Genomic DNA, 13,031 nt, shown 5'->3' with positions numbered 1-13,031 from the left:
CATTCCTATGTTTGATTTTTAAAACTTGATCGATTTGTTTAGAAGATACAGTGTTAAATCTAAAACAAATAAATCTTCGTATCGTCAAACTTTTTTCTTTATTATTGTATTTATCGAATCAGTCCATTAGTAAGTTGCAAGGGATGTCTAAATACGTACCATCGTATAATTTAGCGTAGTAATTGTTCGAAATGTTGATCATTGATTTTCATACAATAATAGAGATTCCGACTTTTAGTAGCAAGATATGTCTAAAGACATACAAAATGTTGCGAATTTCGATCGTTACTTCTACTGCGCTCCAAAATATTTCAATTTTTTTATATTTTTTTATATTTTTAATATTTTTAATAGTAAGTACTTACGAGTATTAGCAACCTACAAGACTTTCTTCAGTGTATTCTTTAAGCAAGACCTATATAATATCTACCTAGTATGAACGACAAGTAAATTTCATTATGGTTTACTCGATTGCAAAAAGGGTTGAAATGATTGTACTTTTCTTTGGAAATAATGAATGTGGTAACAGAACAGATGAGCCATTTAATCAAGCACATGCAAATAAGTACAGTGAGAGCAAAAAATATTCGTACAAGGAAATTCTCTATAAAAAAGTTTTATTTGTAAAAAATAAACATTAATGAACAATTTTATACAATAAATATATTCTGTTCTAACATAAATAAACGAGCTTCGCATGTATTCCTGATTTTAGAAAGTAAATTTCTCGACTGTACGAATATTTTTTGAGCATCCAAACAATAAAATTTTTAATTTTCGCTTATTTTTTAGATGATATATTTTCTATAATTAACATCTTTTTGGTACATATAATTTTAAGAAACATACATTCTATTTTATTCTTTATAAATAAATTGTTAATTACCAAGAAATGATCGTCAATTAAACGTCGAATCGACGTCGAATTGATATTAAAATCATCGTATCGATATTGACACGATGATTTTAACAATTCGACGTTTTGACATCAATTCGATGACTCATTTCTCGCTGTATAATATTTACTTCTTAAAAATAAAGTTTTTTTATAAAATATTTTCTCTGTACGAATACTTTTTGCATTCACTGTATGTCGATCGCAAATATGTTTTGCAGTTAGTGGCAAAATTTAAAGAGACTGGATCTGTGGTCAATAAAAAACGAAATGTCGAAAGACCTGTACGAAATCAAGTGGAAGTGGCGGTTTTGGACCATGTTGCTGTCGATCCTACATTGAGTACCAGGCAATTGGCTGCTGTATCTGTTAGTCGAAGTAGTATTCAATGAATTTTGAAACATCACACGTTCCAGCCATATAAAATTAAGTTACTACAGAAACTTAAGACGACTTTGACGTCGTTTGCAATTTTGTGAAGTATAAGTGACCGGATAATCCAAATTTCCTTTTTTTAATATCTGTTTTTCCGACAAATGTTTTTTTTTTCTTAAATGATACAATAAATCGCCATAATTGTCATTATTATATATATATTATATATTGTATATTTATAACAGATTCTAATCCGAGAATATTTCATAAAGTCCAACACCCACCAAAATTAAATGTTTGGGCTGGCATTTTTGGCAATTGTCTCATTAGATCTTTTTTTCTACCTCATAATTTGAATGGGGATATATATTTGGATATTTTTATCATTGATCCAACGTTAATTTATATTATCGAGAATGATAAGCACTATCTCAAGATCAATTGATATTCCAACAGGACAGAGCTCCTTCGCATTATGCACGGCTTGTTCGTGAATATTTGATAAAACTTTTCCGTCGTTGAATTGAAAGAAGAAACGCTATCGAATGACCTCCTCAGTCTCCAGATTTGTCGTCGTTGAATTTCTTTCGGTGGGGTCACTTAAAAAATAAAATTTATGCCAACACAATCAGCTTCTTTAGAAGATTTACGTATCATCGCCATCAAATCATCCCACAAACACTCCAAAATATACGACAACGTTTCAAGTAGAATGTATGTATTATTGTATGTATCCCTTGCAATCTAATAATGAACTGATTCGATAATAAAAAAAACAGTTCGAAAATATGAAAATCTTTGTTTTAAATTTAACATTTTGTATATTCTAAACAAATTGATCGAATCTAAAAATTCAAATGTAGGAATGTAGGGAATTGAGAGATCTTTCTAACGATGTATTATTGACCCTTCGAAGTTTTTTTAGAGATTAACACCCTCGCTTAGGGAATTGAAGTTAAGGATAAGAATTATACGTCAAAATTTTATATGTTCCCCTTTCAACACAAATCGATCTGTTTTTGCGTTTTTTTCGGAAAATTATTATATATTATATATTTATTTTGTAGGAATTATTCAGTCTGTTTCGTTTTCGATGGAGCACCCTATATATTCATACATATGTACCAACATGAATTGATTTTTTATATTTTGTAAATATTTATTATAATTTTCGGATAATGATATGGTGTTATAATTTTTAATTATTTGGCGTATTTGTAAATATGCAGTGGGCTGTGTATTTTTATACCACGGAGAACTCTAGATATGAATATCGATAACCTTTCGGTAACCCAACTATTGTAAAATATTCAATACATACCCGATATTTTCGTGTTACTCGATCTTCGTACATTACTAACAGCAAAGTCAACATTTGGGATTAACATAACGAGCGCAATATAACTGCAATATTATTTTCGCATAATATAAACGACCAACATACATAAAGTTATTTCACGCGGCAAATTTTGTGCACCATTTTGTTGTATATATTTTATTATTACTACATTGCAATTTATCAAAGGATACAAAAATTGGTCCAAAATGTTCAATAAAATAAATTTTCATGAAATTTTTACCAAACGTTCTACTGAGTCATAGAATCATATTGTGAAAGGATTTTATGTAGAAATCACCAGAAAAGTCAATATAATGAAATTTAATATAGCGAAAAATTTAGCTAAATACAGATCACAAAATTTTGCTGATTATCAAAATAATTATCAAAATAATTATTATAATTATGCAGGATGTTCAAGTTGATTGCTGTTTACAACGTTGTCCATTATGTTTGAGTTCCCTCACATAATTATTTTAATATTTCAATAAAATTATTTTCAGATCTGTATCTAGTTATCTAATCTATATCTAATTTTTAGATATTTCAACAAAATCATTTTTTCCATGATTATGATCCACATTGAAAAAGCAAGTTTGCTGAAGAATATAAAAATTTGGCTAGATGCAGATCTAAAAATAATTTTATTGGACCATCAAAATAATTTTGCAGAAATCTTAAGTATAAGCAATGTTGCAAAATGTTTTGATATTCTAGCAATTTTATCGTCTTATCTAATTGTTTTGATAGTCCAGCAAAATTGTTCTTTCAATGCATTAAAATGTTTGATAAAAGTTCATGAAAATCTATTTAGTTGAACATTTTAAACCGACCTTTGCATCCTTTAATATGTATGACTCCTTTAATATGTATACACTAATATATGTATAGAAACAAATCGCGTAAATTATAAATACCCGAATAATTGGCTAAAAAAAACTGACGGCTAGTATCGGTTAATACAACGTGTAGGACTTGGAATCTCAAATTTTCGAGACATTTCAGTTCTGTATGACATACTGAGCTGCCAGGTATGATATACCGATGTTTGCATACGGTGAAGACTTGGTAAGACCGACGGTCTGTTGTATCCTTGTTGGATTTCACGTTCCCGATAGGTCAGACGTGGATTAATGTCGGCATTGCGTTGGGCTTGCTCACGTTCCGGCAACCGGATAACGAAAACTAGATGGACGTTCGCGAAAAGTCTTCAACCGTGCAAACTGTGCCGTATTTAGTATAGAATCAATCGCGACATGTTATGTTCGCAAAAGGACTACATACCGTGATTGTAAATATCCTTTCGCCCGCGCGCTGCTTGGAAAAGAGATTTACAGTACGATCGCGAGCTCCAGCAATATTCTTTTACAGCTTTCGATCGAACGGAAGACGTGTGGCGAACCGACAAATATATTTTGTTGGTGCACGATCAAAGATCGAAAACGCATTGCGAGGTAGATACGTACGGTGGTACAAGATGGAAGTTGAGATATGTCGAAGTCGATACGTAATATATCATGAAAGAGTGTTATGCGTCTACATCGCTATCTGGGGAAATATTGGAATATTTGCGAAATGCGTTTCTAGAAAAAAAAAATAATTTTTTTTGTATGTAAAGGGGACATTCTATTCTCAATATTTTAAATAAATCTACCACATTAGATAAATGCTGCATCATAAAATTTAATATATAAAAAAATATTACGATATGCATTGTAGATTAATAACAAAAAATGGCTAAAACTATTTTGAGTCCACGGTTCCAACAATATTCGGTTGTATCGTCCGTTATGCGGGATGTTACATCCACATGCGAAATCCGCGAAATGTTCCTTTGACGAACACGATATTCGGAAAAAAACCGAGCGCAAATATCGACGAAATATGGAACGAACACGGTAGCAAAAAGCGTGGAAGGCCACGGCGGATACGAATGTGCACTCTTATCGTAACTCTGGATACGATTATTGCCGTTCATACGCCGACGGCTAGACCAAAAGTGTTGCGTTTCGTGCACATGCTGGTTTCCGTTAGGATATCCGTTACGCGCATATACGGACACTATCGTAACGAAATATCGTATTGTAGTTTTACGAGATTATCGTACAAGTGCGTCTAAGACGTGAATGTTCAAGCTATTGTTAGCGTGGCTTATCGTCTCTAGATTACCTACGGTTATTCGGTCAATGACTAATGCTGCGCTTTATCGCCGGGGCATTGTATAAAACGTGGGCGGATATAAATTTCTGTCTTTACTTTACGCACGACGTATTTTCGCGCTCACATCGCATATGTTTTCAGAGAGCAGCCCCCGCAGTGCAAAAGCGCAATATCTTCCAAGGTGGAGTCTGTTGGAGTGGAACACCACAACTCTGATAAACGTAACCGGTGTCTCATCTTGGTTCTCGCGGTGTAGAAGTACTCTCTCTGTATCTCCACCCCTCCGAGATGGTACAATTTTTGTTTACCACCCGCGCAGACTGCCTTGTGTCGCAGTAAACCAGAAAGATTTAACGATACGTGTCCACCACGTTTCGAAACAGACTGTACGTAAAAAAGAAATGTAAATATGGAAAATAAATGTAAAATATAAACAGACGAAGTGGAAACGTTTTGTGAATGTTACAGGATTCGTTAATGTTTTATAACAAGAGTACTTCCATTTTGACGGAATGCGCGCTACTCCTATTCTTCTTTTTCCGAAATATTTTTCCATGCGTATTAAAAGATGTGGAATAGTACCTTGGTGTTGAATCGAAGAGAAGCTTCAGAAAAAAGTCGTATGAATAGATTGAGAAATATCCGGAGACTCTTAAATGCTTTTTAATGCTCGTTGCCTTTATCAACCTCTGAATTACAGACTGTTCTTGAAATATCGGCTCGTAAAGGCACGCGATGCTTCTTTTCCACTTTGCGAAATGGCGGTAAGGACGCAGTCGATCGATCATAGTTATGTAATCTCTGGTCAAAAGATATTCTACATTGAGAATATATTCCATCGCGTTTGTGCACCGAAAAGGAAATGAATAATCCAATCTGGACTTTTAATCTCTGTCTCTCTCTCTCTCTCTCTCTCTCTCTCTCTCTCTCTCTCTCTCTCTCCCCCGCTCATTCTCACCCTCCTTTCCTCTTTTTTTAATTCGCTTGATGAGATTACCAGTCACGAATAACAAGTCATACATGTATGACAAATTCGATAACACTTGAATATCTATTTAGGATGAATGTTAATAAATTTCATGCATTTTTTGCAGATCGCATCCTCCATCCATCTCTCTTTCTTTCCCTCGTTTTGCGGCTCATTCGCCTCGATTCCGCGGCACGCCATCCCGTAGCACTGCTTACGGATTTACATGCCACGCAGGAATGAGTAATATCTACTTTGCATTTTGCGCGTGATTTTGTCAGTTGATGTTACATTCAAGCGTATTAATAATGCAGGGCACGCGAGCCAAGTTTATACGCCTACGACACCGAAATCGCTTTTTATGAGAGAATTATTACACGCGGAACGCGAAATGTTGTTTTGCATGCCGCCGCATACGTACGAGCATGTCGCGGAATTGACAATAATAAAATTTGTCCGAGTGAAATATCGAAACAAGTGGAACACTAAAATGTCAATTTTCTAGCGCAATATTTTATCTTTTCTTTTCAAATATTGCTGGAACAACGTAACAAGAAAAATCTCATAAAAAAATTGTATACATAGATAATTTAAAATACATTGACGTCTTTTATCATTAATTTTGTTGATAAAACATAATTACAATTATCGTTAAATAAATGGATTTAAGCATGGTTGATAATAGCATTCGATTTGTATCGATTTCCAAAACATGAATTCCGGATTTGCAATTTTATTGGACAATGCTTGTATTTTGCTAAATGTATGACTTGTTAATACCGATAATTATTAGCAAATTTTGTTCATACTATCTATTTCTCGTAAATATTTTAATTAATTTTTTTTTATTATTAAAAAGAAAAAATACAAGAATCTAGTTATCCCTATATAGTACGGATACTGAAAAAAATGGTTATATCAACAGCATTACTTTAATTGGAAATAATTTTGTTAATTCAAACAGTATTAATGAAATAAATACGTCATGCTCTTATTTTTATAAAACTTTTTATTTCGTTAATACTGTTATTGCAAATCAACAAGATTATTTTCAATTAAAATAATGCTATTAATATAACATCATTCGATTAAAATAATGCTATTAATATAACATCATTTTTCCTGTATACATTTATTGTTACATATAGTAGGCTACATATAGTTCTTATTCTAGATATGTCACGCTCGAGTATTTCAATTAGATGGCCAAAACTAGATAGTCTTTTAATATAAATCCTACTGGTAGAAACCCAGATAAATGAGAAGGAGAGTAATGCTATGGAAAGCTTTCAAAGCTGTCTACTATCTTGAATCCTGATTCTCCTAACATATAATCTACAGCTTGAAAGGGACAGCACAGTCGGTGATTTAAGGGAGCTGACTAACACAGACTCATCTGTACGAACGCATTGTAACGTTCACATGAGAGAGATTGTAAGATGTCGCGAAGAAGTGCGTTTCTCCCTTTTCTTCTTGATATCCCGAATGACATGCACGCTGGTGGAACATCGTCGATGAGTCCCGAGCGCACAACTCATATTATGCTTAGATAGAGGATCGCAAAGAAATTTCGACGAAACTCGAAGGCGGTAACAGACAATAACTCGCGACTCGGGAAGTCGACTGTTCTCGCCGGCTGCTACTCGATATTCACGCGAAATAGAACGTACCGCGACGGGTGCAATCGTTTCAGCGGCATTTCGCATCTCTAGAATTTAATATTGGAGGCTGACTATCTACGTTGGCGGGCCGTCAAAGTCGATGATAAAAAAAAAAACGCGTGAGCATGGGGACGTTTGAGATTCCCATGAGCGTTGCGCAAAGTGTCGATTTCAAAAACGTGATAGCAATCTGCCCATAATTGGATCGACGTCATACAGAGCTATACACTATCCTGAGGGCTATCTTTTTTTCCGGCAATCATCTCGCAACTACATTCATCTGTTGATAATATCATCTATGTATATATCAGCTAATACGAATCGATCGTAATGGTTAATCTTAACGCATTGTGAGGAAATTAGTGGTCACGCGAACCGCAATGTCAGTAATTTGAGTAGATCTCACCTTGTCAAGATAATGCACACTTCAAAATTTACATTCACGAATTGTCTCTTCGTCATTTAATCCACTTAATTAATATATATTATATTAATAATTATTTTATCATGTTCACAAGTATGTACCATTTTTTGTTGTGCTTCATGTTGATTGGATGGTCAATTATTTCTATCATTCGCAAATAAAAGCGTCCAGAAAATAATAGAAATAACAAACATTCTGCACATTTAATTTTTATACGAAAAGAACAACTAAAGTATCTAAAGAATACAAATTTAAAAATAATTTTATTGGATTATTAAAATAATTATTTAAGAAACTTAAGCATGGTGAGTAATGTTTTAAAAAGTTTTGATATTCTATAATAATCAATTTGAGCGTCCTAGATAATTATTTTGGTGGTCTAATAAAAAATTACAAGTGGAAATTGACTAATAAAAATAAATCAGATAATAGAAAAAAAATTCTTTTTTCAGTCAAAGCGGATAAATAATATTCATATACAAATTCCCAACAAAATTTTTTCAGATCTGTATCTAGCCAAATTTTTAGATACTTCAACAAAATCATTTCCATGTACATGCATTAAAATAAGAGAAAATTCAGAATATAGTACACTTTAGATCAATATCGATGTTACAGATTTGTGTTGTAAAATTTCACAATTGCTTACACGCTATATTTTGCAAACAAATATAGAAACAGTGAAATAAATATCGCTGGTCGATATATTAGTTGACAAGTGGAATTAATTCAAATAAATTTTTTAATTTAATTTGGAATAAATTAGATAATTAATATCAGTGAATTCTCTCTCTCTCTCTCTCTCTCTCTCTCCTTCTTCCTCTTTTTCAATCTGTAATTTTTATTTTCCATTTACAAAATGTATGTTTATAGAAATATGGAATCTGATTGCATTACTAAGTAAATATAAGAATAATATAAATGAGGAACTTCTCTCGCTCGTATATCTTACGAAAGTGCGCAAATATTAATGGTATATTTGAAATCCAGATTGAATATATATTTATTCTATCGCTATGATATATTCTAAAGGATAAGATATCATTATTATTTCATCTAATAATGGAGAATGCTTCTAATAAAATTATTAACAAATCGCTTCTGTTGGACGATTGCAAATACTTAATTTAATTAAATGAAGTATTTATTAATTTTACAACATTTTTGTTCACATATTATTCCAAGTTCAGAATTGATTCAAATATATACCAATTTATACCTGATGCAATAGAAACGAATAGACGAGCACAATGTAATTCTGTTTTCAGATCAGTTACCAAATTTATTCCAATGAAAGAGTATAAAGCGCGATATACACATCTCCAATTTCGTACTGTAATAATATATGATAATTTATTAATTTTAATTATTAATATTACATTGCATTTGCCAAATTGTAAACCACAAAATACCCACTGTTTTCACTAAATAATATAGCAAACGTATAAATCGAGTATTTTTGAAAAGAGAGCTAACATAATATAGGCGAAAGAAAAGATCAAATATAAAGAAGGAAACGCATTTTATGTTGTATTGACTTATTGGTGTTTGCAATGTTTCGGGCTTATCTTTGTAGCTCAAAACATAAAGGCTGGTTTCATTGATTCCATATCTCGGCGAATATATATCGGTCAGAGGGATGCAATTTTAGGTTTTTCTCTAACCGAGGATAAAAGCCGCCACCAACCCTGTAGGTAATATTCTTCCCAGCTTCACAAGCGGAAAGAAGTGCCCACGAGATGAACTCTTCTTATAATAAGGTTCAGGTTATAATAGGGTTCAAGGGAAGACTGTGACAACAAGTGGCGTCATAACGAGCCATTTATAGTAACTTCATGTGTATGTGTCTTCTACCATTTGTAAAAACGTGACTTTCTCGAGTGCGTGCCTGGCGAGTTGACTCGCACCTTCTTGACCCACGAAAACAGTTTTGGCATTGTTTACTGTACAGTTCTGCGAGCCCAACCTGTCGTATAGCGAACAGTGAATTGGGTTATCACCGTGAGATCGGGCAAAGTATTAACAACTCTTTCAAGCAAGAAACGTAACAGTTAAGCCATCGCTTTCACGATAATTGCCGCCATTAGCATGCAAACTCGTTCCTTTTGACCACCAGCGGATTACTGTGGTTTTTTTGTTTTTAGAAAATAATGAAAAATATTTCCGCGTAAATACGTCTTTTATACGTCAAGTTTTTTAATTATTTATATGCACTTGCGAAGGATATGCACTTACGAATAATCAGAAAAACATGAAAAAAGTATCAATAAAAAATGCATTAACAGTTACTGAGAACTTTGGAGATGTGATATAATTTCATATGTAATTTTATATTACCGAAATGTAAAGTAATATTAAATTATAGTAATATTTAATATTATATATAATACTTTTTTTATATTTAACATTTCGCAAAGTAACATTATAAATTAAAATTATTGTATTTTTAAAAGGATATTATTACGAAGGAATTAAGATTGCTGAGTAATTATCACAACTGTATTGCAATTGCATTGAAATAAAATGAGCTTTCTCTAGATAAGAGCACTCGTAAATGCGGGGTTGTAACCCGCTTTCGATTCGTTAATCAATAAACGATCATATAGGTAATTTAATTCCCCATTCGCAGCAATAATGAGATATTTGACCATTTATTGATTAACGAATCCAAACCGAAATTTTCAGCTAAATTTAGCCTGCTTTATCGATTGGCAAATATCGTCAAATAAAAGATTTAAATAGATAAAACATACCTAATGCAGAACTCAAACTTACTACATATACAAATCCTTATCCTTACATAAATAAACTTACGGTTAAAAAATTAAATGAATGCTATCGTGCGGCAAGCCCTGTTTATTATTTAATGTTAAACCGCGCAGATATGTGCACAAGTTTCAGAATTGCAAATTTTTAAATACAAACAAAAATCATAAAATAAAACGCGAAAAGCCAAAGCGGGAGCTAATAGTTATTCTGTTCAAACGAAGCTGCGTGTTTCAACGATATTTTCTCTCTCGCGGCTGTGGAGAATATATTTCTACATGTGCACAAATGTACATGTACATTTGTTGTATATTGACGTTCTAAAAGTTGCATTTCAATTACATGTTACCGGAAAACAGACAATTTAATTAAATCACCAGCAGCACCGTAGTTATTTTGCTGATGCGAGATACCATCGCGATGTATCGCAAGATATAATTTCGGATGGACAGATGCATTCTTCTACACGAAGCGGAAATATTTTCACGAAAGCGAACGTGCCAAATCCGTGAGGAATACTAGTTAACAATCTGAACGATATGGATCATCGTCTATGTCCATCACGATAGGGAACTGTGACAATATAAGAGTGCTGGGGTGACAATCAAAGTTAGGCTGGATATCGACGAGTACTCCATAAATAAGCTTTTTTTTTACGCCAAATGGGTGACGGCGATTGCTTTCGGCACTTTATCGAATATATTGTCTGGCAGTATGCGGGCACTGGACCGACAAATACGACTGAGAAATGACATTTGAATTATTCGCATTCGATATTTCGCTTTTTTTTCTTTTCCAAAGCGCCGTGGCCCTTGCCGCAAGGAAATTACATTTTGCCAAACAACGAAAATATTCCCGGGACAAATAGGGCCCGTCACGTTGAACGGTTTACTACATTGACGACAATACGCGCATATAACGTCATAAAGGAGAATTGCATTTCAATTTTTTTTTCAACGGAAATCGAAAAGTAAGCGACGTGTGTATATTGCGGCATATGTTGGCAATACTTCCGGTATTATTGTATGGTAATACAGTAGTGCACCAATACTGCATTACAACCAAAGCTTCATATCGTTATAAATTTCATACGAGAATACGTTTTTGAAACGTTCTAATAAGTTCGAATAAAACTTCAACGTTACCTGTTCGCAGCTCCGTCCAAACATGGTCCAAATAATTACCTGCAATACAGAAAAAAAGTAACATTAGTAAAGGAAAATTTAAAAAATACTTAAAATATATTATTTAAATATTATCCGCAAAAAATTATATAATGGTACAACAATTTTGCATTTACATATAATATAAAAATGGTACATCTTTTTGCATTTACATATATAAATGCTTCATAAATAAACTCTAATTATGATACTTTTGCCGACTCGTTCTCATCAAACTTATATATAAAGCTTTCATAATTGTCGAATAGAAAAAAAGTGAATATTAGCAGAATATCGGATATTTCAGCAAGGAATATTGAAGTATCATCCTCTCGTAAATATGAGAAAAAACGCATTTCGTTTTACATGCAAATCGCAATTTCAATGCCTCTGAAATACAAGCTACCATGACATAGTAATCTATAGTGTACTGTCATAGTGTAAAAAACTATCCGTCTTCCCACTTTCTTTCGATTATTATCGAAAGAGGATTTGGGTACTTCAGTGACTTTTAGTCAAGAATTTATCATAATCGCATTCTGAACGTCTTAGGGCTGCAAAATACCAATTCTAAGAAGGGCTGATTGAAACTCCGGGAACATTTACCTCGTTGCCAAACTTCGAAGCCAATCGTCGTAGATAAATCGGATTTTGCAGTTAACGGTTCCCTTAATTACTTCATCCGTTGCCTCAATGGTCTAATGTTTCCATAATAAAGAATATCAAGGAAATTATTTTTAGATCTAGCTAAATTTTTAAATACTTCAGCAAAACGAGTTCAATTATTAAATTGACACTTTAAATTATTATTTCATAAAACATTATTAGACACCAAGATAAAATCTCAATCGCATTTGCTCTTCTTTACTTCTTTGACTTATTCTTATTGTTGGCGCCTGATATACTATTGCAAGTGAGAAAAGCAGTTCTCTTCACTGTTATAATCGAGTTCTAGAAGGATCTCGGAGTACCTGCTGTTCGTATACATTATTCGTTCATCGTATGCGTGCGGGAAAATAGGTTGGACTTAAATAGCAAGTTTCTCGCTTCCTACCCGGTGGCTTTGCATGCACGCCCATGCAAATTTTAAAATCTGTATTTCAGAATGAACGTGCCAACACCCGAAATGGCGTTTTATAACAGCGAGGAATATCTAGTTGATACGCGGTGTACTTTGCGTAATTGCGAGAGCCGTGTAGCAACGGCGTGTGGAAACCGCTTTACATAATGGAGCGTTAATTCGGTGAACGAGTGACCGAGTGCCGCACGCACTAGTTTTCA

At 33.3% G+C, this 13,031-nt stretch overlaps 1 protein-coding gene across 2 annotated transcripts in view; it reads right to left on the bottom strand.

The window, feature by feature from the left end:
• The window catches only part of kek5 (leucine-rich repeat, immunoglobulin-like domain-containing kekkon 5 protein), a 116,577-nt gene extending 103,803 nt beyond the window's left edge, over window positions 1-12,774 (bottom strand). The window contains exon 1 of one of the 2 annotated variants that reach the window (XM_087416491.1): window positions 11,733-12,774. The gene's annotated coding sequence lies outside the window, so the exon portion shown is untranslated. The remainder of the gene's footprint in view (window positions 1-11,732) is intronic. The other variant, XM_011065069.2, reaches the window with a different exon arrangement.
• Between the last annotated feature and the right edge of the window lie 257 nt (window positions 12,775-13,031).

The sequence above is a fragment of the Acromyrmex echinatior genome, unplaced genomic scaffold (assembly GCF_024713525.1).
Source record: "Acromyrmex echinatior isolate Ae372 unplaced genomic scaffold, ASM2471352v2 Scaffold25, whole genome shotgun sequence".
Taxonomy (NCBI): domain Eukaryota; kingdom Metazoa; phylum Arthropoda; class Insecta; order Hymenoptera; family Formicidae; genus Acromyrmex; species Acromyrmex echinatior.
Note: the sequence above shows the minus strand (reverse complement) of the source record. Positions and strands in the feature narration are given on the sequence as shown.